This window comes from Triticum urartu, chromosome 7A, assembly GCF_056163025.1.
Source record: "Triticum urartu cultivar PI428250 chromosome 7A, HENAU_Tu73, whole genome shotgun sequence".
NCBI classification, from domain to species: domain Eukaryota; kingdom Viridiplantae; phylum Streptophyta; class Magnoliopsida; order Poales; family Poaceae; genus Triticum; species Triticum urartu.
Genome location: NC_141879.1, coordinates 642959711 through 642985736, shown reverse-complemented (window position 1 = coordinate 642985736; position 26026 = coordinate 642959711).

Genomic DNA, 26026 nt, shown 5'->3' with positions numbered 1-26026 from the left:
TCGATGGCTACGGAGGCTTCTGGTGGCGAAACTCCCGATCTATTCTGCTCCTCGAAGTTTTTAGGGTATATGGATATATATAGGAGGAAGAAGTACGTCGGTGGATCTCCGGGCTGTCCACGAGGCAGGGGGCACGCCCAGGGGGGGGGGGGGTGGGCGCGCCCCCCACCCTCGTGGGCAGCCCGGGACTCTTCTGGTCCATCTCCGATACTCTGTGGGCTTCTTCTGGTCCAAAAATAAGTTCCGTGAAGTTTCAGGTCAATTGGACTCCGTTTGATTTTCCTTTTCTGCGATACTCTAAAACAAGGAAAAACAGAAACTAGCACTGGGCTCTAGGTTAATAGGTTAGTCCCAAAAATCATATAAAATAGCATATAAATGCATATAAAACATCCAAAGTTGATAATATAATAGCATGGAACAATAAAAAAATTATAGATACGTTGGAGACGTATCAGCATCCCCAAGCTTAATTCCTGCTCGTCCTCGAGTAGGTAAATGATAAAAATAGAATTTTTGATGTGGAATGCTACCTAACATATTTATCCATGTAATTCTCTTTATTGTGGAAAGAATATTCAGATCCATAAGATTCAAGACAAAAGTTTAATATTGACATAAAAATAATAATACTTCAAGCATACTAACAAAGTAATCATGTCTTCTCAAAATAACATGGCCAAAGAAAGCTATCCCTACAAAATCATATAGTCTGGCTATGTTCTATCTTCATCACACAAAATATTTAAATCATGCACAACCCCGATGACAAGCCAAGCAATTTTTTCATACTTTTGATGTTCTCAAACTTTTTCAATCTTCACGCAATACATGAGCGTGAGCCATGGACATAGCACCATAGGTGGAATAGAATGGTGGTTGTGGAGAAGACAAAAATGGAGAAGATAGTCTCACACCAACTAGGCGTATCAACGGGCTATGGAGATGCCCATTAATAGATATCAATGTGAGTGAGTAGGGATTGCCATGCAACGGATGCACTAGAGCTATAAGTATATGAAAGCTCAACAAAAGGAACTAAGTGGGTGTGCATCCAACTCGCTTGCTCACGAAGACCTAGGGAATTTTGAGGAAGCCCATCATTGGGATATACAAGCCAAGTTCTATAATGAAAGATTCCCACTAGTATATGAAAGTGATAACATAGGAGACTCTCTATCATGAAGATCATGGTGCTACTTTGAAGCACAAGTGTGGTAAAAGGATAATAGCATTGTCCCTTCTCTCTTTTTCTCTCATTTTTTATTTGGGCCTTTTTATGGCCTTTTTTTAGTCCGGAGTCTCATCCCGACTTGTGGGGGAATCATAATCTCCATCATCCTTTCCTCACTTGGGACAATCCTCTAATGATGATCATCACACTTTTATTTACTTACAACTCAACAATTACAAGTCGATACTTAAAACAAAATATGACTATGTGAGTGCCTCCGGTGGTATACCGGGATATGCAATGAATCAAGAGTGACATGTATGAAAGAATTATGAACGGTGGCTTTGCCACAAATACAATGTCAACTACATGATCATGCAAAGCAATATGACAATGATAGAGCATGTCATAGTAAACCGAATGGTGGAAAGTTGCATGACAATATATCTCGGAATGGCTATGGAAATGCCATAATAGGTAGGTATGGTGGCTGTTTTGAGGAAGGTATATTGTGGGTGTATCATACTGGCGAAAATTGCACGGCATAAGAGAGGCTAGCAATGGTGGAAGGGTGAGAGTGCGTATAATCCATGGACTCAACATTAGTCATAAAGAACTCACATATTGCAAAAATCTATTAGTTATCGAAACAAAGTACTACGCGCATGCTCCTAGGGGGATAGATTGGTAGGAAAAGACCATCGCTCATCCCCGACCGCCACTCATAAGGAAGACAATCAATAAATAAATCATGCTCCGACTTCATCACATAACTGTTCACCATACACGCATGCTACGGGAATCACAAACTTTAACACAAGTATCTCTCAAATTCACAACTACTCACTAGCATGACTCTAATATTACCATCTCCATATCTCAAAACAATCATCAAGTATCAACTCACTAGATTAAGAGTTTATTTTATTTTCATGTTAATCCGTTCTAAAAATGATGTTAGATTAAGAGCAAGTGGAATTTTTATGTCAAAGCTGAGATATGTGCACAACGGGTCTTTGATGCATATTGTAGGCTGATAAAATCAAAACCTTTTCGATACACTACAGAGTAGCTAGATAATTGTTTTGGTAACTGAATAATAAAGAATAGAAAATTGTTTCGGTTACTGGATAATACAAAGTATTTTAGTTCTCATGGTAACAGAAAAGGCCTCGGTTGTATTTTATTTGAGTTTTCATTTTCATTATATGTTTGGTCAAGATTGAGCTTACTTTTTGTCCATGTTTTGCTGGTATAATGCATCATCAAGCTTTAATTTTTATAAGATGATATTGTGTAATTCAGCATATGGATAAGGAATATGGTGTATTGTCTCAGAATAGTAAAACACCATCTCTAATCACCTGTAATGGTCTTTGTTTCATTTTTTTTGCCAAAAATAGGTGCCGAAAGTGGGAGATGGCTCGCGGAAGAAAATTGTTGGTTGTTCTGAACGAATAGCAGACATCGTCATGGTGTAGTGCTGTGGTGCTAGAACCCTAGGACAACATTGGTACGAGGCTATTCCTATTTAACTTTGTTACTTGGATCATATAATTGTCTTCTGTAGTAGTGCACACGAACATATAATTGGGGATTTATTCTAGCTTAAAATTTCTAACCAGGAATGGTTTGCTTCACATTTCAACCGGCAGTACTGCTGCCATGGCAGTACGTGAACCTGGGAGTGAGCCGACGTTCTACTCCAAGTGGTTCAAGGCGGCGACCCCGCTGTCTACAGCTATATCTACGACAACCTAGGAGCATATTCACCCACGACCAGTCACCCGACTAAACCATCACCTTCTGCTCCAACAAGTAGTAGTCTTATATTCTTATCCTCTCTAAAATTCCTTCATATTTGTGTATCTTGTGGTCAAAGAATTCAATTCTTAACACAATCTTATGCGTGTATGGTCCATCAGTGAGCTTGTCCAGATTCTGGATCCCAAATAAAAAAGAACAATTTTTTGAATCAAAATAAAACTGCAGCAATCGTATACACTATCAATGTTCTTCCCTATGCTGTCAATTCTGAATGGCTTCCTGTTGAAAATTGCTTATGTGATTGTTCAGATCTGTAAGGGCATGTTTATTCCATTTTCTGTGGGTGCTATGGTGTTAATTGTTAAGTTTCCAAGGATGGCCCTAATCAACAATTTATGAAGTTGTCTTCTCCCTTCATTGATTATGCTTTCTTTTGTTTGTCATGGATTACCTGCAAAAACATGTGAAATACAATTCACTATTTGTCGTTATAGTTGGCATGTGATATATTTTCTTAAGTTTAAGAAATATTTTGGGTATACATGCATTTTTATCTTTGGTCAATTTAATTATTTTACCCTTTTTCTTGAAACAGATTAATGTTGTACATGGTGACCATGTCACCACAGGTATTTCTCATATTTATTGTATTTATGTGTTATTTCTTATGAAATTCCATCTTAATGCTTATGTTGTATCTTAACTATGCGATAATAGTCCAATGCACCAAATAGTATGTTGTGATTCTCCAAGCATGGTTGACATACTTGCTTTGTCCATTGCCCAGGTGACGATTTTATATGCAATGTGTAGGTCAAGCTCCCCGAAGAAGAATTTGGTGGTCTTGTTAGACTGGAATTTTGGAACCATTGGTCGTGTATTGTACAGTTTCATTTATCTACTGTCATTTGTGAGCCTCATGGGTTGTACATACCTGAACTACATTTTTTAACTCATATATACCAAACTATGTTTTGTACAGTTTCATATTTTATCTTTTATTAGTACTTCCAAGCCTTCAACAGAAAAAGCCTTGATGTACATTATGGGCAATCATGGAGAGCTGATATAGATGTTGTTAGATAACAGTTATTCGTGTGATCCTCTTTTGCCATATTTTGCATTCTCACTAAATTCTGTATGTCAGTTGGTAGAGAAAATAGACCAATATCTACGGGTTACTCCTACACATGCTTCGCTATTTGAGAACGACTTGACTAACCATCCAGCTTGATTTAGTTTCCAGTGACTTGTAAACCTTTTTGCATAATAGTCACTATAGCGCTCTTTTACATATTTCTTTCCACACCCTGCTTTGATTTCTAACTATCTTCTGACATAGGAACGAATCACATCACAAGCGATACAAGACCTGTTCCTGACTTACGAAAGACAAAACTTATACTGGTACATCACTGGGCAGTGTGTTAAACTTTGCTATTTCATATACATGGAAAATTTCATTCAGATCTGAGTTGCAATCATGCCATGTATGCAAAGTGGGTTTTTCTTCAAACTTTGAAGCACACACATGTATTTATTTTGTACCCGTTGCAACGCACGGGCATTTTTCTTAGTAATAATAAAGCACGGATTGACTCCGTGGGTTCACCATCACAATACGCTTCTTCCCGTAAGTTTACGCTTTCACTTTGAATTTAAAACATATACGCGAGGTGGTACTAATAAAATTTGATACGTCGCACGCTAGGCTCGCTCGCGCTATTGATTCTTTTGTTACGGGCCTTTTATTAGCCGTCCCTACTTTAGTTAGTCCGAAAAAAGGTTTCGTTTTTTTACCAGCCGCGGCGCACAACGGAGGCGATGCAGCTGCGCGCCCTCGCTCCTTTTTCCGCTCGCTCCGTCTCTGGTACATCCTCGCCCTGCTCGCTATCGCCCGGTGCTTTTTGGCGCCCAAGGTGGGCCTACGTGCACGCACAAAATCAGCCCGACTGTCGTCACGATTGGACTAGATTGAGCAGCGAAAATTACTTTCTGTGACGAGATCAAGCAGCGAAAATTAATTTCTGTGTAAGGATTATTAGGACTCATAAATAGTCCCACCTCGCTCCTTTGAATATAATCCAATCAGTTTATATACACAGGCAATTTTGCCCCATCAGATCTCAACAAGAGTAGGAGGAAAACAGAATGAAGGAATTAATCCCACAAAAGGGAAGATGGAGCAAAGGAATACACGATAGAGGGAAGGTAAGCGGTGGGGGAAGACGTGGGCGGGCCTATAGTTGGACTGTCCAGGCTGATGCTCTTACTTTTATTTTCTTTTTCCAACCAAACGAAACTTGATTGTCTCAAAAAAAAACTAAACAAAACTTGATGAAAAAAAAGAGAGGAAGAAGGGATTTAGACCTATTTCTATGGGATCGGAGAAATAAGAGGGATTTAAATAAATTGTTTTGGGGTATTTAACCAAGTTTAATTTAATACAAACTTGTTTCAATTTAAAGTTTGACTAAACCAAACCCAAATGGGCTCAAAATTTAAGAAGTGGAAACTTGATGGACACATCAACTTTTTTCTGTTGCAACGCACGGGCATATGTGCTACTAGTAATTATATAATAGAAGATTTGCTGCCTTTAACGGGTGGTGTTGTACGTTGCCGTCTTTGTGTGTTGTGAGTTGTGACCTTGTCACTGGCCTTGAACACGCCATGGAGGGCCAACCTGGTCCCTGTTCGGACGACTGCTTTGCATGCACACACCCAGGCCCTGGGGTCGGGGCTACGTCGTTGCTAATAGCCCACGTCCCAGGCAAACCCATATAGCTACAGTAGCCGCAGCAGGCTGCAGTGCTCTATAGTGCTACAGTCAACAAAGGCTTTCTCCGCGCCCTGGCTGCTTGGTGGCGCCCTTGCTTACTGCTGCGGGGTATTTTCGAATATCATCAGACACAACCTTTGCTTCATGTTTGTTGATTTCCTACATAAATCTAAAAGCACATTTTTCTGGAGAATCAAAAGGGGAGAACTTTATCTGCTGCGGATTTGGAAGAAGCACACAAATTGGAATTACGTAGAGGGCTCTCATTGGCATACTCGATTTACTCATCTTATAAATTATGGAAGTAGTAGGGCTTTTTAGCTCCTTGTGTTAATAAGTTGGTTTTTGGAATACCACTAAGTGTGTATATTGGGTCGATCAAAGTAAAAGGCCAAGAACTCAAAATTGAAGGCATGGAGTGCAAGTTTGAGCTCCAGGAGCTTGATCTCCAGACCAGGTGCCACAGGTTGATTGAAGGCGTTGAAGATTACATCAACTGAAAGGTTATATGAGGGTCCTGACAAGGAGATCGATTGCAGTTTCAGGATCATAAATGTATATTTCACATATCACATCAACTGAGTGGATCCGCTTTTACCAATGGTCAAACTATAAACCGTGTATATCAAATGCATGCTGCAAGGATGATTTGTCAAATGTGTTCTTTGAGATCATCATAGGTTTCACTCCTATTGTGCATATCTCTTGCTTCACTGCCGCCTTCATAAACCATGCCACTCGGTCTCTCCGAAAGATTTACTTGTATGAGTTTAGCTCACAGACACTAAGTTGTATATCTTGTCCAAACCATGTCGGTGCAGGTTCGCACATTATATAACATCTTCATGTACTTATTATAGAGTTATATAAATGTACGCGAGGTTCTTTAGGTGGGTTCTCATCAATCCGTAAACTAGAAACCTGCCATTGTGGCATGCCAGCCTAGATTCAGCTCACACTTGAGCAAGTCTTGAAGCACATTTATAGTCCTGGTCACACATTGTCTTCTGTTTGTTGACACAGTCAATGTAATTGTGAGGTGGGTATGTAGAGCAATGAAATGAACCATGACTACTAGTTTCATCAGCCCTTCCGCCGGCATGGGCCGGGATCCACCACCTTCATGGCTCTAAGGTCGCAGAACATGAGGCAATTACACGTCTCAGAGACTTTCTTTCTTTTTGGGAAAGAAGGTTATTTATGGGTACATCTACAAGTAATACTTCAATGATTCAGATGACCCAACATATAGATATTCTTCAACTATGCGTAAACAAATACATTAAAAAACAAATTTCTTACACTCAATAAAACAACAAATCTCATTACAAGAGGCCAACATCTAGGCGACACGACCGATCCACGATGATCTATCTGCCAGGGACCAGTGCATCAAAAAACAGAAACTATCTAGTTACCTAGGGTTTCTTTTTCCCCGGAATCTAGTTATACTACCTAGCTAATAATACTACTACGACATAAAAAGAAAAAATGATCATGGGGAAGCGAGGGTGGGCTCGCAAAGCGCGACGGCGGCGTCTATGCGGTCCTGGAGAGGCCAGAGCTGCTCATAATCGCTAAAGTAGGCAAGGGTCTATCGCTCCAGTTCCGGAAGCTTATCCGCGGCATCTTGGAAGCGATCGTCCTCCATGTCTTGCAGTATCTCCTCGGACAGGGCTGAGAGACTTGCTATTTGGGGTTTCAACGCGGCGAGACCCCGCTTCACCTCCCTGCAATCCGCCGACGCGGCCCGTATTATGTCGTCCAGGTCGAGGTCTTCTTCCTTGCTAACTCCCGCCGCCGCAGGCTCAGCCACGGGCACGGACAGTTGCTTGTTATCCATGGTCGGTCGATGAGTTGCTTGGGAGGGGTCTCGTCTGGCGACGAGCTCTGCTGCTAGCTAGCTACTTGATGAACCGATGAGACGAAACACGCCGCGACTGTCCATGTATATATAGCTAGTCAAGGACACAGGGACATACCTACCTATCCGGACTCAGGGTCCGTGTCCGACAATGATATGCATGGCAGCCGCGCGACATCGAGTCGTCTCCTCCCCGGATTGCGTATGTGCACGTTGCTCTACGCCCAGACCGCTCAGTCAAATTAAACCAAGGGATCGGAGTTCATATCGTACTTTTTTTCATGGAAGCACGCATATATATATATATATTATTAATTACTAGCAAATGAACCTGTGCGGTTGCCACGGATGAAAAAACCCGGAAATGTTAACGCCCACACGTGTGGGCGTTGACCATCTCGACCACACGCATCCATCACCGTCCAGTACTATATGCACGAATCTTGACACAATCTGGCTGATTTTCTGTGCCACGTAGGACAAGGCGTGTATGTGGTGTGTGACATAGTTCGCCCACACATCCGTTTTACCACACGGAGGGGCCGGTGTGTGGGCGTTTAGCAATTCACCCACACACCAGTTTTCAGTCACGCACAAGGGCTGGTGTGTGGGCATTTGCCATCTCGTCCACACGCCCGTCTCCTCTCCCACACGTAAGCTGCTAGTTGCCATGTGTTTTTGCAGCGCACATGGCAACTGCCTCTAGTGTGCTTTATAAGCAGGTGGCAACTCTCTTTTTTTACCCGAGTTGCCATGTGTTTTTGCTGGGTACACGACAACTGCCTAGTGTGCACGTAAGCAGATGGCAACTGTCTTTTACCGAGTTGTCATGTGTTTTTGCATGGTACATGGCAACTGCCCCAACGTGCACGTACATGGCAACTGCCCTAACGTGCACGTAAGCAGATGGCAACTCTTCCTTTTTACATGGCAACTGCCCTAGCATGCTTGTGAGCACATGGCAACTCTCTCAACTGCATAGTGTTAGTATGTGGCAACTCCTGAAATCATGGCAACTACATTAGATCAGACCATACATGGCAACTGCAGTTGAGCAACCATGACAACTGCAGTTGTCCGACATGGCAACCGTAGTTCAGCGACATGGCAACTGCAGATAAACGAACATGGACGAGGGTCTGGACCATGGCAACTGCGGGCGCGCGGTGGGCGTCACGCATCGCGTGCGGGATCAGAAGGGTACGAGGCCTGACATACGGGCGTGTGGGCGTTATCAACTTCGCCCACACGCACGCGTGTGAGAGGGTTCAGGAGGGAAAAAAAGATGTGTGTGGGCATTAGTTGTTTTGCCCACACGTAGGTGTGTGGGCTGGTTGCTGTCCATGCCACACGAGACGTGTGGCACAACTACCCGATACACCACACGTGTGGCAGTTATTGGGACCCCAAAAAAACACTTGCTAATCTAATAGCCATGAGTCCAAACTTCAGTAGGTCTATGTCCTTTATTTCAACGTATGGCATCTCATCTGTGTTTCTATTTATCTTTCTTCCCACTCTCGTCGACACTGGCTTCAGTGTTGACATCAACACAACACATTTGAATGTTGTCAATCTTAAGACATCTCTCTCTCGACATACAACGCAAATGAGCCTGTTCGTTGCAACGGGTGAAAAAACACTCACTAATCTAATAACAATGAATTCGTAGGTCCATGTCCTTTATTTCAACACATGACATCCCATCTGTGTTTCATTTTATTCTTTTCCCACTCTCGTTGATGCTGGCCTCAGTGTTCACACCATCACAACACGTTTGAATGTTGTCAATCTTAAGACGTCTCCCTTTCGGTATAGGATGATAAATCTATTTTTTTTGTGAAGTCTTTAGATATTGTTTTTTCACCATCCTAGTTTTTCCAAAGTATTCATTTTCAATTCGGAACGGCACCGATATGAAGGAAAGACTAATCATGCGCTATTGATTAAGATTTCATCGTAAATAGCATTTTTAAATGGCAACAGTTAAAAATAATATCATATTCAGATTCTACATATTTATTTAATAAAATTTCATATATAACATGTTAAATTTGGAGTTAGGGTTAAAAAGCTATGAATTTTAAATAAATCGATTAATATGTACTATGGGTTTATTACCAAAAACTTGAGGGGGTTTTCTGCAAAATAGCATGACGGACCAAGAATACCTATTTCTTTTATTAGTAAAAAATAAAAAGGTGTAGACTTAGGTTGTACATGGAGAGGCACCTTGGTGCAGTTTGGAATCTGTAAATTTTGTTTATTTATTTATTAAGACAAGTCTATATTGCAAACTCGTTTGTTTGACTTCTATAGTTTTTCAGAAAAAAAGAAAAATCCACCATCCACCGTCCTGCGTCGTCCCCACGAGGCGATTGTGAGGAACCCTAGCGCACCGCCGCCAGCTCCGTACTTTGGAACTCTGGTAGCGGAATAATCCCTGATATTGGCTCCTTGTGTAAAGAAGTTGGTTTTTGAAATACCACTAAATGTGTGTATTGGTTTCAGTATTTCGACATTCAGGTCAACCAAAGTAAAAGGCCAAGAACTCAATATTGAAGGCATGGAGTGCAAGTTTGAGCTTCAGGAGCTTGATCTCCTGACCAGGTGCCACAGGTTGGTCTAAGGCGTTGAAGATTACATCAACTGAAAGGTGATACGAGGGTCTTGGCAAGGAAAATGGTTGGAGTTTCAGGATCGTAAATGTATATTTTCACATATCACATCAATTGAGTGGATCGTCTTTTACCAATGATCAAGCTATAAACCGTGTATATCCAAATGCATGCTGCAAGGATGATTTGTCAAATGTGTTCTTTGAGGTCATCACAGATTTCACTCCTATTGTGCATGTCTCTTGCTTCACTGCCGCCTTCATAAACCATGCCACTCGGTCTCTCCGAAAGATTTACTTGTATGAGTTTAGCTCACAGACACTAAGTTGTATATCTTGTCCAAACCATGTCGGTGCAGGTTCGCACATTATATAACATCTTCATGTACTTATTATGGAGTTATATAAATGTACGCGAGGTTCTTTAGGTGGGTTCTCATCAATCCGTAAACTAGGAACCTGCCATTGTGGCATGCCGGCCTAGATTCAGCTCACACTTGAGCAAGTCTTCAAGCACATTTATAGTCCTGGTCACACATTGTCTTCTGTTTGTTGACACAGTCAATGTGATTGTGAGGTGGGTATGTAGAGCAATGAAACGAACCATGACTACTAGTTTCATCAGCCCTTCCGCCGGCATGGGCCGAGATCCACCGCCTTCATGGCTCTAAGGTCGCAGAAAATGAGGCAATTACACGTCTCAGAGACTTTCTTTCTTTTTGGGAAAGAAGGTTATTTATGGGTACATCTACAAGTAATACTTCAATGATCCAGATGACCCAACATATAGATATTCTTCAACTATGCGTAAACAAATACATTATAAAACAAATTTCTTACACTCAATAAAACAACAAATCTCATTACAAGAGGCCAACATCTAGGCGACACGGCCGATCCACGATGATCTATCTGCCAGGGACCAGTGCATCAAAAAAGAGAAACTATCTAGTTACCTAGGGTTTCTTTTTCCCAGGAATCTAGTTATACTACCTAGCTAATAATACTACTACGACATAAAAAGTAAAAATGATCATGGGGAAGCGAGGGTGGGCTCGCAAAGCGCGACGGCGGCGTCTATGCGGTCCTGGAGAGGCCAGAGCTGCTCATAATCGCTAAAGTAGGCAAGGGTCTGTCGCTCCAGCTCCGGAAGCTTATCCGTGGCATCTTGGAAGCGATCGTCCTCCATGTCTTGCAGTATCTCCTCGGAAAGGGCTGAGAGACTTGCTATTTGGGGTTTCAACGCGGCGAGACCCCGCTTCACCTCCCTGCAATCCGACGACGCGGCCCGTATTATGTCGTCCAGGTCGAGGTCTTCTTCCTTGCTAACTCCCGCCGCCGCAGGCTCAGCCACGGGCACGGACAGTTGCTTGTTATCCATGGTCGGTCGATGAGTTGCATGGGAGGGGTCTCGTCTGGCGACGTGCTCTGCTGCTAGCTAGCTACCTGATGAATCGATGCAATTTAGCTACTTTTCAGTCAGCTGAGTTTTTCAATTTGGGTCAGTCGAATTTGTGGCCGTTCGATTTGTGCTTTGAGATTTGTGGTTTTTTTTTCTGTTTTGTTTTTTGTGGTGAGCTGGGCCTAATTGAAATCGACTGAGTTTTGTTCTGGTCAGTCGATTTTGCTTAATGGGTGTGCTCAGCCTCGCGGGCGCCCTTTTTTTTGCACACCCGTTAACAGGCTTGGAGCCCAGCGCCCACCGCCCATCCCGCTTCTGGAATCGTCCTTTCGGTGGCGGGAATCTTGTCAGTCACTTTCCCCTCGAGCTCTCAGTCTCTCTCCCATTCCTGTCTTCTCCTCTTCTCCTCGTCGGCCTGTTCATTTGTTGCTTGTTTCTCTTCTCTGCTCTCTTTTCTACCTAGATATGTTCTAGATTTAGAAGTTATTGATGTGGTTTTTCTTTTTGTTTGTTGATGTTGTGTTTGCAGGATCCGTAATTGGGGGATTTCTTGGGGAATCTGCTCCTTTCCCAGGTATTTTCTCATTCTCTTGAATCCTCTCTTTGTATTTGTTTTAGGGTTTCTTGCTATGATGCTCTTTGGTGTTTGTTTCTGTTTTCCTTTTAGATCTAATGTTGTCACTGATTAGGTGACCAGTGTAGAGTCCTTGTTGTTTAGTGGTAGGGTTCTTTGTAATGCTTTAGGGTTTCTTGTTTCTGATGCTGTTTGGTGTGTGTTTCTCTGTTATCTTTTGATCTGTTCTAATGTTCGACTGATTAGGTGACCAGTGTATGTTTCTTGTTGTTTAGTAGTAGTATGATTAGGTGCTTATTTTGTATATGATGCTTCAGATTTGGTCTTTATTTCATGTGGTTAGGTGTTTTACTCGTAGATTTGTGTTCTTGGTGGTGGTGGTAGTGCTGCTAGGTTTGTTCTGATTGGTTAGGTTAAGTTCAGATTTTTTTGTGTATTAGGTGCTAGTAGTAGTAGTAGTAGTAGTAGTAGTAGTAGTAGTAGTAGTAGTAGTAGTAGTAGTACGGTCAGTGTTTTTTACTTTCTAGATTCGTGTTTTTGGTGGTAGTGGGAGTAGCATGGTAGGTTTTCTTTGGGTTCGTTAGTGTAAGTTCAGACTTTTTGTCGTTTTGGTGGTAGTAGGAGTAGTATGGTTAATTTTATTTATTAGGGGGTAAGATGAGATTTGGTACATCTGTCCAAAGATGAAATGTTTTCTGTGTTTATAGTTAATGTAATGCTCTCTTTTTAGGTCTTAGCTACAGATGCATGTGTAGTTTTGTTGCTTCTTTTTGCTGGTTTGTCAATGTTTATTTTAAGCATGAGTATTGATGAATTTGCAATGTTAGCTTGAGTATTACATGTATTGATTTAGAATGCAAGCATGAGTATTGATGAATTTGCAATGTTAGCTTGAGTAGTACATGTATTGATTTGGAATGCAAGCATGAGTATTGATGTATTTTAGGTAGGTTTGTTTGTACTTTTTGTAGGTTCAGTTGTATTGATCAAATGTAGCTGACGTAGGAATTTATTTTTTGAGATTTCTTTTTTATCCCTTATATAGTTTGTAATTAGAATGTAAGTTTCTATATCTTGTAACAAATTAATAAAAAAAATATTTAGTTTGTGCAACTTTGTTATGTCCTGCTGTGTACTTAGATAAATTTGGCAGGATTTTCTACTTTTACATTTTTGTACTTATGTTTGTTAAATTCATCTTTACATTTGCTTACAGTTCCCATGTGCAACTTCCATAGTGTGGTCTTGTAAATTAGGAAGATTTTATTTACATTTTGCTTACAGTTCCCATGTGCAATTGGCATACTGTGGTCTAGTAAATTAGGAAGATTTTAAGATTCGTAACTTATGTAATATATTTTTCTTGCTTTAATAGTGTGTGATATATATTCATAATTACGGTTATTTTTAGTAGTATCTGAACATGATACTATTCCTCTTGGTCTTGAGCAGTTTGTGGAAGTTTTTAGTTGTAATTGTGATTTTTAGAGAGGATTCTTCTATCTCTTCCTTGGAGATATATATCTAGGTTAGGAATTCATTTATCAAGGTTTCTTTCTTAGGTTTTAAAATTTGGTAATTGTATAAATTTTGCTTTTTATATAACCTACTCTTTTTGTAGCTATGGTTTGCCCCGTATGCCGCTGTCCGGGTGCTCCTTGCATCCCTGTGCAAGCTGAAGCAGTTCCTCAAGTTTTTGATGTTATGGTTGATGAGGATTGCTTCAGGAGGATGGTGAGTGGCAGGACCTTGCAAAGTGTAGTTATAATTGTGAGTTTGATTGAGGTACTGTCTAATTCAAATGTAGAAACATTTTGTGCAGTTCATATCACTTCTAGTGAACCTTAACCCAGTGGTAACCTCAAGTCTTCGTATGAAACATGATGTTGTAAAATGTATGCTAGTTTAGCAAGTTGATGATGCAAGTTTTATTTGTATCTTTTCAATTTATGTATTAGTTTCTTACTATAGTAAAAAAATGAATTAACTGAGGTACTCTGTAATTCATCTAGTTTAAATTCCTTTCGTACAAACCACAAGCAATATCAATCTTTACAATATATATAACTTGTAGTTATAATTGTACATTATATATAACTTGTAGCAAACCTTAACCTGGGGGTATCTATGAGGCTTGTATAAAGGTTGCTGTTGTAAATTTTGTGCAAGTTTAGCATCTTGAGGATGCAACTTTTATTTTGTAGGTTTTGAACTTGTGGATTAGTTTTCTGCTGTAGTTAAAAATATGTATTTTGGAGTGAGGTGCTCTCTCATTTGTGTAGTTTAAATTTGTTTTGTACAAACACTAAACCAGGATGATCAAGCCTATTATCATTCATTTTTGACATTTGTAAAATGTGCGCAAGTTTAATGAATTAGCTTTTTACAGTAACCCTGCTCTAGGATATCACTCCTAGTAAACCCTGAACTAGGATATCACCAAGTTTACCTTCTTGAGGATGCAAGTTTACCATCTTGAGGATGCTAGTTTTTATTTGTATCTTTGCTTTCGTAAAATGCGTGCAAGTTTAATGAATTAGGTTTTTTACAGTAAGCCCTAAAGTAGGATACTATTCAAGTGTTGTTATAATGGTACAGTACATATCTCCCGTAGTAAACCTTAACCCAGGGGGTACCATCCAAGTTTTGCTTGAAACATGTTTTTCTATAATTTGTGCAAGTTTAGCATATTTAGGATGCAAGTTTTTTTTGTAACTTTAAATTGAGTGAGCTTCTATCTAATTCATGTAGTTTAAATTACTTTTTGTACAAACCCTAAAGCAGGATGTAATCAAGGTTAATATCCATTTTTTTGCTGTTGTAAAATGTATGCAAGTTTAATAAATTAGGTTTTTCTAGTAAGCTCTGAACTAGGTTATTATCAAGTCTAGTATGAACCTTGCTGTTGTAAAATGTGTGCAATTTTAGCATCGTGAACATGCAACTATTTATTTTTGTACTCATTGAATTTATAATTTGTGCAAGTTTAATGAATTAGGTGTTTTACCGTAAGCTCTAAACTAGGGTGGTATTCAAGTGTTGTTATAATGTTACAGCACATATCACTCCTAGTAAACCTTAACCCAAGGGTACCATCAAAGATTGCATGAACTTCCTGTTCAATAATGTGTGCAAGTTTGGCATCTTGAGGATGCAAGTTTTATTTGTAGCTTTTTCTATTTATGTATTAGTTTTCTGCTCTAGTTAAAGCTGTGACTGAGTGAGATTCTATCTAATTCATGTAGTTTAAATTACTTTTCTGCAAACCCTAAATGAGGATGTAATCAAGGTTAATATTACTTTTTTTAGCTGTTGTAAAATCCATGCAAGTTTAATGAATTAGGTTTTTATAGTAAGCCCTGAACTAGGTTATCATCAAGGCTAGTATGATTTTTTTGCTCTTTTAAAATGTGTGCAACTTTAGTATCATGAACATGTAACTATGTATTTGTACTCATTGAATTTGTCAATTAGTTTTTTGGTTTTTCTTAAAGTTGTATTAATTTTTTGCACTTTGTTTTTTGATAAATTGATGGTATTTATAGTTATAGTTGTGAATTCATTGAGGTATTGTGTAATTCTAGTTTTAATATCTTTTTCAGCAAGGCTAGCATGTATCTTGTGCTATTGCAAAATTTGTGCAAGTTTAATATCAATTAGGTTTGTTGTTGTTTATATTTGTACTCATATTGATGCTGGTGGAACATTGATTGTGTTTACGTGTTGCAGTAGATCCCGTGCAATGTGAGTGCTTCCCTAGCTGCCTACATTCAAGAGCACATGAATGCTGGTGGAATGCAAGGTATGTCCAAAACTAATTTCTCCACCTTGCCTATCTGCTCATTTAGAAGTTTCCTCCTCACAAGATATTTTGATGCTTGAGAAGCTAACTGAATCAGCCTTCTTGAAAATGAGAAGAATGCCATCTGATCATCCAAATCTTCATTGTTTGCATCTTCTTCATTATCTTGCACTAATTTCTTTTCTTTAGGACTCCATCTATCAATGAAATATTTATCTACTAGCTCATCAATGTTCAATGCTTGTATGACTTTAAGTGCATGACAACATCACTTCCGCTTGTGCCATCAGTGTCCGTTGTTTCTGTGTAATCAGGCCCTTGTGATTTTGCATCATTGTCTTTTGCCAATACTTCTTTCTCAGGGAACATAACTTCTTTCGCTAGAACTGAATCAATAGAGTTCCAACTATGCTCTATTTGTTGCAATTCCGAGACCATATTATTGAAGGAAATATGCCCTAGAGGCAATAATAAATGTTATTATTTTATTTCCTTATATCATGATAAATGTTTATTATTCATGCTAGAATTGTATTATCCGGAAACATAATATTTGTGTGAATATATAGACAAACCAAACGTCACTAGTATGCCTCTACTTGACTAGCTCGTTAATCGAAGATGGTTATGTTTCCTAACCATAGACATGTGTTGTCATTTGATTAATGGGATCACATCATTAGGAGAATGATGTGATTGACATGACCCATTCCATTAGCTTAGCACCCGATCGTTTAGTATGTTGCTATTGCTTTCTTCATGACTTATACATGTTCCTATGACTATGAGATTATGCAACTCCCGTTTACCGGAGGAACACTTTGTGTGCTACCAAACGTCACAACGTAACTGGGTGATTATAAAGGAGCTCTACAGGTGTCTCCAAAGGTGAATGTTGGGTTGGCGTATTTCGAGATTAGGATTTGTCACTCCGATTGTCGGAGAGGTATCTCTGGGCCCTCTCGGTAATGCACATCACATAAGCCTTGCAAGCATTACAACTAATGAGTTAGTTGCAAGATGATGTATTACGAAACGAGTAAAGAGACTTGCCGGTAACGAGATTGAACTAGGTCTTGAGATACCGATGATCGAATCTCGGGCAAGTAACATACCGATGACAAAGGGAACAACGTATGTTGTTATGCGGTCTGACCGATAAAAGATCTTCGTAGAATATGTAGGAGCCAATATGAGCATCCAGGTTCCGCTATTGGTTATTGACCGGAGACGTGTCTCGGTCATGTCTACATTGTTCTCGAACCCGTAGGGTCCGCACGCTTAAGGTTTCGATGGCAGTTATATTATGAGTTTATGAGTTTTGATGTACCGAAGTTAGTTTGGAGTCCCGGATGTGATCACAGACATGACGAGGAGTCTCGAAATGGTCGATACATAAAGATTGATATATTGGACGGCTATATTCGGACACCGGAAGTGTTCCGGGTGATTTCGGAGAAAACCGGAGAGCCGGAGGGTTACCGGAACCCCCCCGGGAGAAGTAATGGGCCATATGGGCCTTAGTGGAGAGAGAGGGGCAGCCAAAGGTGGGCCGCGCGCCTCCTCCCCCCTGGTCCGAATTGGACTAGGAGAGGGGGGGCGGCGCCCCCCTTTCCTTCTCCCTCCCCACTTCTTTCCCCCTCCTAGTAGGAGTCCTACTCCTACTAGGAGGAGGACTCCTCCTGGCGCGCCAATAGTGGCCGGCCGGCCTCCTCCCCTTGATCCTTTATATACGGGGGCAGGGGGCACCCCTAGACACCAGTTGATCCACGTGATCATATTCTTAGCCGTGTGCGGTGCCCCCTTCCACCATAATCCTCGATAATATTGTAGCGGTGCTTAGGCGAAGCCCTGCGACGGTAGTACATCAAGATCGTCACCACGCCGTCGTGCTGACGGAACTCTTCCCCGACACTTTGCTGGATCGGAGTCCGGGGATCGTCATCGAGCTGAACGTGTGCTAGAACTCGGAGGTGCCGTAGTTTCGGTGCTTGATCGGTCGGGCCGTGAAGACGTACGACTACATCAACCGCGTTGTGCTAACGCTTCCGCTGTCGGTCTACAAGGGTACGTAGATCACACTCTCACCTCTCGTTGCTATGCATCACCATGATCTTGCGTGTGCGTAGGAATTTTTTTGAAATTACTACGTTCCCCTATAGTGGCATCAGAGCCTAGGTTTTATGTGTTGATGTTATATGCACGAGTAGAACACAAGTGAGTTGTGGGCGATATAAGTCATACTGCTTACTAGCATGTCATACTTTGGTTCGGCGGTATTGTTGGACGAAGCGGCCCGGACCGACATTACGCGTACGCTTACGCGAGACCGGTTCTCCCGACGTGCTTTGCACAAAGGTGGCTAGTGGGTGACAGTTTCTCCAACTTTAGTTGAACCGAGTGTGGCTACACCCGGTCCTTGCGAAGGTTAAAACAGCACCAACTTGACAAACTATCGTTGTGGTTTTGATGCGTAGGTAAGATTGGTTCTTACTTAAGCCCGTAGCAGCCACGTAAAACTTGCAACAACAAAGTAGAGGACGTCTAACTTGTTTTTGCAGGGTATGTTGTGATGTGATATGGTCAAGACATGATGCTAAATTTTATTGTATGAGATGATCATGTTTTGTAACCAAGTTATCGGCAACTGGCAGGAGCCATATGGTTGTCGCTTTATTGTATGCAATGCAATTGCGCTGTAATGCTTTACTTTATCACTAAGCGGTAGCGATAGTCGTGGAAGCATAAGATTGGCGAGACGACAACGATGCTACGATGGTGATCAAGGTGTCGCGCCGATGACGATGGTGATCACGATGGTGCTTCGAAGATGGAGATCACTATCACAAGATGATGATGGCCATATCATATCACTTATATTGATTGCATGTGATGTTTATCTTTTATGCATCTTATCTTGCTTTGATTGACGGTAGCATTTTAAGATGATCTCTCACTAATTATCAAGAAGTGTTCTCCCTGAGTATGCACCGTTGCGAAAGTTCTTCGTGCTGAGACACCACGTGATGATCGGGTGTGGTAGGCTCTACGTTCAAATACAACGGGTGCAAAACAGTTGCACACGCGGAATACTCAGGTTATACTTGATGAGCCAAGCATATACAGATATGGCCTCGGAACACGGAGACCGAAAGGTCGAGCGTGAATCATATAGTAGATATGATCAACATAGCGATGTTCACCAATGAAACTACTCCATCTCACGTGATGATCGGAGATGGTTTAGTAGATTTGGATCACGTAATCACTTAGAAGATTAGAGGGATGTCTATCTAAGTGGGAGTTCTTTAGTAATATGATTAATTGAATCTAAAATTATCATGAACTTAGTACCTGATAGTATCTTGCTTGTTTATGTTTGATTATAGATAGATGGCCCGTGCTGTTGTTCCGTTGAATTTTAATGCGTTCCTTGAGAAAGCAAAGTTGAAAGATGATGGTAGCAATTACACGGACTGGGTCCGTAACTTGAGGATTATCCTCATTGCTGCACAGAAGAATTACGTCCTGGAAGCACCGCTGGGTGCCAGGCCTGCTGCTGGAGCAACACCAGATGTTTTGAACGTCTGGCAGAGCAAAGCTGATAACTACTCGATAGTTCAATGTGCCATGCTTTACGGCTTAGAATCGGGACTTCAACGACATTTTGAACGTCATGGAGCATATGAGATGTTCCAGGAGTTGAATTTAATGTTTCAAGCAAATGCCCGGATTGAGAGATATGAAGTCTCCAATAAGTTCTATAGCTGCAAGATGGAGGAGAACAGTTCTGTCAGTGAGCATATACTCAAAATGTCTGGGTATAATAATCACTTGATTCAATTGGGAGTTAATCTTCCAGATGATTTCGTCATTGACAGAATTCTCTAATCACTACCACCAAGCTACAAGAGCTTCGTGATGAACTATAATATGCAAGGGATGAATAAGACTATTCCCGAGCTCTTTGCAATGCTGAAAGCTGCGGAGGTAGAAATCAAGAAGGAGCATCAAGTGTTGATGGTCAACAAGACCACTAGTTTTAAGAAAAAGGGCAAATGGAAGAAGAAGGGGAACTTCAAAAAGAACAGCAAACAAGTTGCTAATCAAGAGAAGAAACCCAAACCTGGACCTAAGCCTGAAACAGAGTGCTTCTACTGCAAGCAGACTGGTCACTGGAAGCAGAACTGTCCCAAGTATTTGGCGGATAAGAAGGATGGCAAGGTGAACAAAGGTATATGTGATATACATGTTATTGATGTGTACCTTACTAATGCTCGCAGTAGCACCTGGGTATTTGATACTGGTTCTGTTGCTAATATTTGCAACTCGAAACAGGGACTACGGATTAAGCGAAGATTGGCTAAGGACGAGGTGACGATGCGCATGGGAAATGGTTCCAAAGTCGATGTGATCGCAGTCGGCACGCTACCTCTACATCTACCTTCGGGATTAGTATTAGACCTAAATAATTGTTATTTGGTGCCAGCGTTAAGCATGAACATTATATCTAGATCTTGTTTGATGCGAGACAGTTATTCATTTAAATCTGCGAATAATGGTTGTTCTATTTATATGAGTAATATCTTTTAAGGTCATGCACCCTTAAAGAGTGGTCTATTCTTATTAAATCTCGATAGTAGTGACACACATATTCATAGTGTTGAAACCAAAAGATGCAGAGTTGATAATGATAGTGCAACTTATTTGTGGCACTGCCGTTTGGGTCATATTGGTGTAAAGCGCATGAAGAAACTCCATACTGATGGGCTTTTGGAACCACTTGATTATGAATCACTTGGTACTTGCGAACCATGCCTTATGGGTAAGATGACAAAAACACCGTTCTCCGGTACTATGGAGAGAGCAACAGATTTGTTGGAAATCATACATACAGATGTATGTGGTCCGATGAATGTTGAGGCTCATGGCGGATATCGTTATTTTCTCACCTTCACAGATGACTTAAGCAGATATGGGTATATCTACTTAATGAAACACAAGTCTGAAACGTTTGAAAAGTTCAAAGAATTTCAGAGTGAAGTTGAAAATCATCGTAACAAGAAAATAAAATTCCTACGATCTGATCGTGGAGGAGAATATTTGAGTTACGAGTTTGGTGTACATTTGAAACAATGTGGAATAGTTTCGCAACTCACGCCACCCGGAACACCACAGCGTAATGGTGTGTCCGAACGTCGTAATCATACTTTACTAGATATGGTGCGATCTATGATGTCTCTTACTGATTTACCGCTATCGTTTTGGGGATACGCTCTAGAGACGGCCGCATTCACGTTAAATAGGGCACCATCAAAATCCGTTGAGACGACGCCTTATGAACTGTGGTTTGGCAAGAAACCAAAGTTGTCATTTCTGAAAGTTTGGGGCTGCGATGCTTATGTGAAAAAGCTTCAACCTGATAAGCTCGAACCCAAATCGGAGAAATGTGTCTTCATAGGATATCCAAAGGAAACTATTGGATACACCTTCTATCACAGATCCGAAGGCAAGACTTTTGTTGCTAAATTCGGAAACTTTCTGGAGAAGGATTTTCTCTCAAAAGAAGTGAGTGGGAGGAAAGTAGAACTTGACGAGGTAACTGTACCTGCTCCCTTATTGGAAAGTAGTACATCACAGAAACCTGTTTCTGTGACACCTACACCAAGTAGTGAGGAAACTAATGATAATGATCATGAAAGTTCAGAACAAGATACTACTGAAACTCGTAGATCAACCAGAGTAAGATCCGTGCAAGAGTGGAACGGTAATCCTGTTCTGGAAGTCATGCTACTAGATCATGATGAACCTATGAACTATGAAGAAGCGATGGTGAGCCCAGATTCCGCAAAATGGCTTGAAGCCATGAAATCTGAGATGGGATCCATGTATGAGAACAAAGTATGGACTTTGGTTGACTTGCCCAATGATCGGCAAGCAATTGAGAATAAATGGATCTTCAAGAAGAAGACTGACGCTGACGGTAATATTACTGTCTACAAAGCTCGACTTGTCGCAAAAGGTTTTTGGTAAGTTCAAGGGATTGACTACGATGAGACCTTCTCACCGGAGCGATGCTTAAGTCTATCCGAATCATGTTAGCAATTGCCGCATTTTATGATTATGAAATTTGGCAAATGGATGTCAAAACTGCATTCCTGAATGGATTTCTGCAAGAAGAGTTGTATATGATGCAGCCGGAAGGGTTTGTCGATCCAAAGGGAGCTAACAAAGTGTGCAAGCTCCAACGATCCATTTATGGACTGGTGCAAGCCTCTCGGAGTTGGAATAAACGCTTTGATAGTGTGATCAAAGCATTTGGTTTTATACAGACTTTTGGAGAAGCCCGTATTTACAAGAAAGTGAGTGCGAGCTCTGTAGCATTTCTGATATTATATGTAGATGACATATTACTAATCGGAAATGATATAGAATTTCTGGATAGCATAAAAGGATACTTGAATAAAAGTTTTCAATGAAAGACCTCGGTGAAGCTGCCCACATATTGGGCATCAAGATCTATAGAGACAGATCGAGACGCTTAATTGGACTTTCACAAAGCACATACCTTGACAAAGTTTTGAAAAAGTTCAAAATGGATCAAGCAAAGAAAAGATTCTTGCCTGTGTTACAAGGTGTGAAATTGAGTAAGACTCAAAGTCCGACCAATGCAGAAGATAGAGAGAAAATGAAAGATGTTCCCTATGCTTCAGCCATAGGCTCTATCATGTATGCAATGCTGTGTACCAGACCTGATGTGTGTCTTGCTATAAGTCTAGCAGGGAGGTACAAAAGTAATCCAGGAGTGGATCACTGGACAGCGGTCAAGAACATCCTGAAATACCTGAAAAGGACTAAGGATATGTTTCTCATATATGGAGGTGACAAAGAGCTCATCGTAAATGGTTACATTGATGCAAGCTTTGACACTGATCCGGACGATTCTAAATCGCAAACCGGATACGTGTTTACATTAAACGGCGGAGCTGTTAGTTGGTGCAGCTCTAAACAAAGCGTAGTGGCGGGATCTACATGTGAAGCGGAGTACATAGCTGCTTTGGAAGCAGCAAACGAAGGAGTCTGGATGAAGGAGTTCATATCCGATCTAGGTGTCATACCTACTGCATCAGGTCCAATGAAAATCTTTTGTGACAATACTGGTGCAATTGCCTTGGCAAAGGAATCCAGATTTCACAAGAGAACCAAGCATATCAAGAGACGCTTCAATTCCATCCGGGATCTAGTCCAGGTGGGAGACATAGAGATTTGCAAGATACATACGGATCTGAACGTAGCAGACCTGTTGACTAAGCCTCTTCCACGAGCAAAACATGATCAACACCAAAGCTCCATGGGTGTTAGAATCATTACTGTGTAATCTAGATTATTGACTCTAGTGAAAGTGGGAGACTGAAGGAAATATGCCCTAGAGGCAATAATAAATGTTATTATTTTATTTCCTTATATCATGATAAATGTTTATTATTCATGCTAGAATTGTATTATCCGGAAACATAATACTTGTGTGAATATATAGACAAACCAAACGTCACTAGTATGCCTCTACTTGACTAGCTCGTTAATCGAAGATGGTTATGTTTCCTAACCATAGACATGTGTTGTCATTTGATTAATGGGATCACATCATTAGGAGAATGATGTGATTGACATGACCCATTCCATTAGCTTAGCACCCGATCGTTTAGTATGTTGCTATTGCTTTCTTCATGACTTATACATGTTCCTATGACTATGAGATTATGCAACTCCCGTTTACCGGAGGAACACTTTGTGTGCTACCAAACGTCACAACGTAACTGGGTGATTATAAAGGAGCTCTACAGGTGTCTCCAAAGGTGAATGTTGGGTTGGCGTATTTCGAGATTAGGATTTGTCACTCCGATTGTCGGAGAGGTATCTCTGGGCCCTCTCGGTAATGCACATCACATAAGCCTTGCAAGCATTACAACTAATGAGTTAGTTGCAAGATGATGTATTACGAAACGAGTAAAGAGACTTGCCGGTAACAAGATTGAACTAGGTATTGAGATACCGACGATCGAATCTCGGGCAAGTAACATACCAATGACAAAGGGAACAACGTATGTTGTTATGTGGTCTGACCGATAAAAGATCTTCGTAGAATATGTAGGAGCCAATATGAGCATCCAAGTTTCGCTATTGGTTTTGACCGGAGACGTGTCTCGGTCATGTCTACATTGTTCTCGAACCCGTTGGGTCCGCACGCTTAAGGTTTCGATGATAGTTATATTATGAGTTTATGAGTTTTGATGTACCGAAGTTAGTTCGGAGTCCCGGATGTGATCACGGACATGATGAGGAGTCTCGAAATGGTCGAGACATAAAGATTGATATATTGGACGGCTATATTCGGACACCGGAAGTGTTCCGGGTGATTTCGGAGAAAACCGGAGAGCCGGAGGGTTACCGGAACCCCCCGGGAGAAGTAATGGGCCATATGGGCCTTAGTGGAGAGAGAGAGGGGCAGCCAAAGGTGGGCCGTGCGCCTCCTCCCCGCTGGTCCGAATTGGACTAGGAGAGGGGGGGACGGCGCCCCCCTTTCCTTCTCCCTCCCCACTTCTTTCCCCCTCCTAGTAGGAGTCCTACTCCTACTAGGAGGAGGACTCCTCCTGGCGTGCCAATAGGGGCCGGCCGGCCTCCTCCCCTTGATCCTGTATATACGGGGGCAGGGGGCACCCCTAGACACAAGTTGGTCCACGTGATCATATTCTTAGTCGTGTGCGGTGCCCCCTTCCACCATAATCCTCGATAATATTGTAGCGGTGCTTAGGCGAAGCCCTGCGACGGTAGTACATCAAGATCGTCACCACGCCGTCGTGCTGACGGAACTCTTCCCCGACACTTTGCTGGATCGGAGTCCGGGGATCGTCATCGAGCTGAACGTGTGCTAGAACTTGGAGGTGCCGTAGTTTCGGTGCTTGATCGGTCGGTCCGTGAAGACGTACGACTACATCAACCGCGTTGTGCTAACGCTTCCGCTGTCGGTCTACAAGGGTACGTAGATCACACTCTCCCCTCTCGTTGCTATGCATCACCATGATCTTGCGTGTGCGTAGGAAATTTTTTGAAATTACTACGTTCCCCAACAATTATGTTCACACAACTGATCAGAAGTTCTTGTATATTGTTCCAGGTATTCTTCCTCTACATCAATTTCATTTTGAGGTGTGCTCCAACCTAGGTAAGCTAGCTCTGAATTATGCTCATCTTGATCACTTTCATCAGGGTCACTGTTGCATTCAGAACTATGCTCATCTGATTCAACTTGATCTTCATCTCCATCTTCCTTTTCATTTTTTCATCATCTTGATCGTCTTCTTGTATTTTAGGTATTGAATTTTTGCTTGTTAATGGTTCTGAATGCTTGCTTGTCAATGGTTCTATCATGAGCCACTGCGGTGCAATTTTATTTATGTCAGCATACAAATTCATTGAAAAGGCTAAAATACAGGTTTTAGTAATATCACGTACCTCATCATTCATGCCTGCATTCAAGAGTGAAGTGAAACTTGTTATAGGGAAAGACATATTGTCATTCTGAAGATGACTTAGTACAGTCATCTGTTGCATTAGTTTTGTGTAAGTTTGTGTTTCTCCTTGTGGTGCTAGCATCGCACTATTCATCTCGAAATTTTGCTGAACAAGGACAGGCTCAACAAATTCCTGCTCAAGTATAAATCAAATATCAAGATTCCTTCCACAAGAAATCGGTATGCATAGATTTGTTTGTTGTAATGTACTTTGGTACACTGTTTGCACAACACCTTTTGTACTAGATCCTTCATGTTTTGTTGTGTAGTAGAGCTCTTCCTGTCGTGCATAGCTTTGTGCAATTATTGCCTCCTGCAATGAAAGTTTTGCCTTGAGGTTAGTTTTTTTGGGCCCCAACCAAGTTATCATCATGTTTTAGAAAATAAAATATAATAACCTGACAAGTAGCATCAACCAAAATTTTAACTTGCATATCTTCATTCCCTTGATAAGAATTTTTCAGCACCTGCA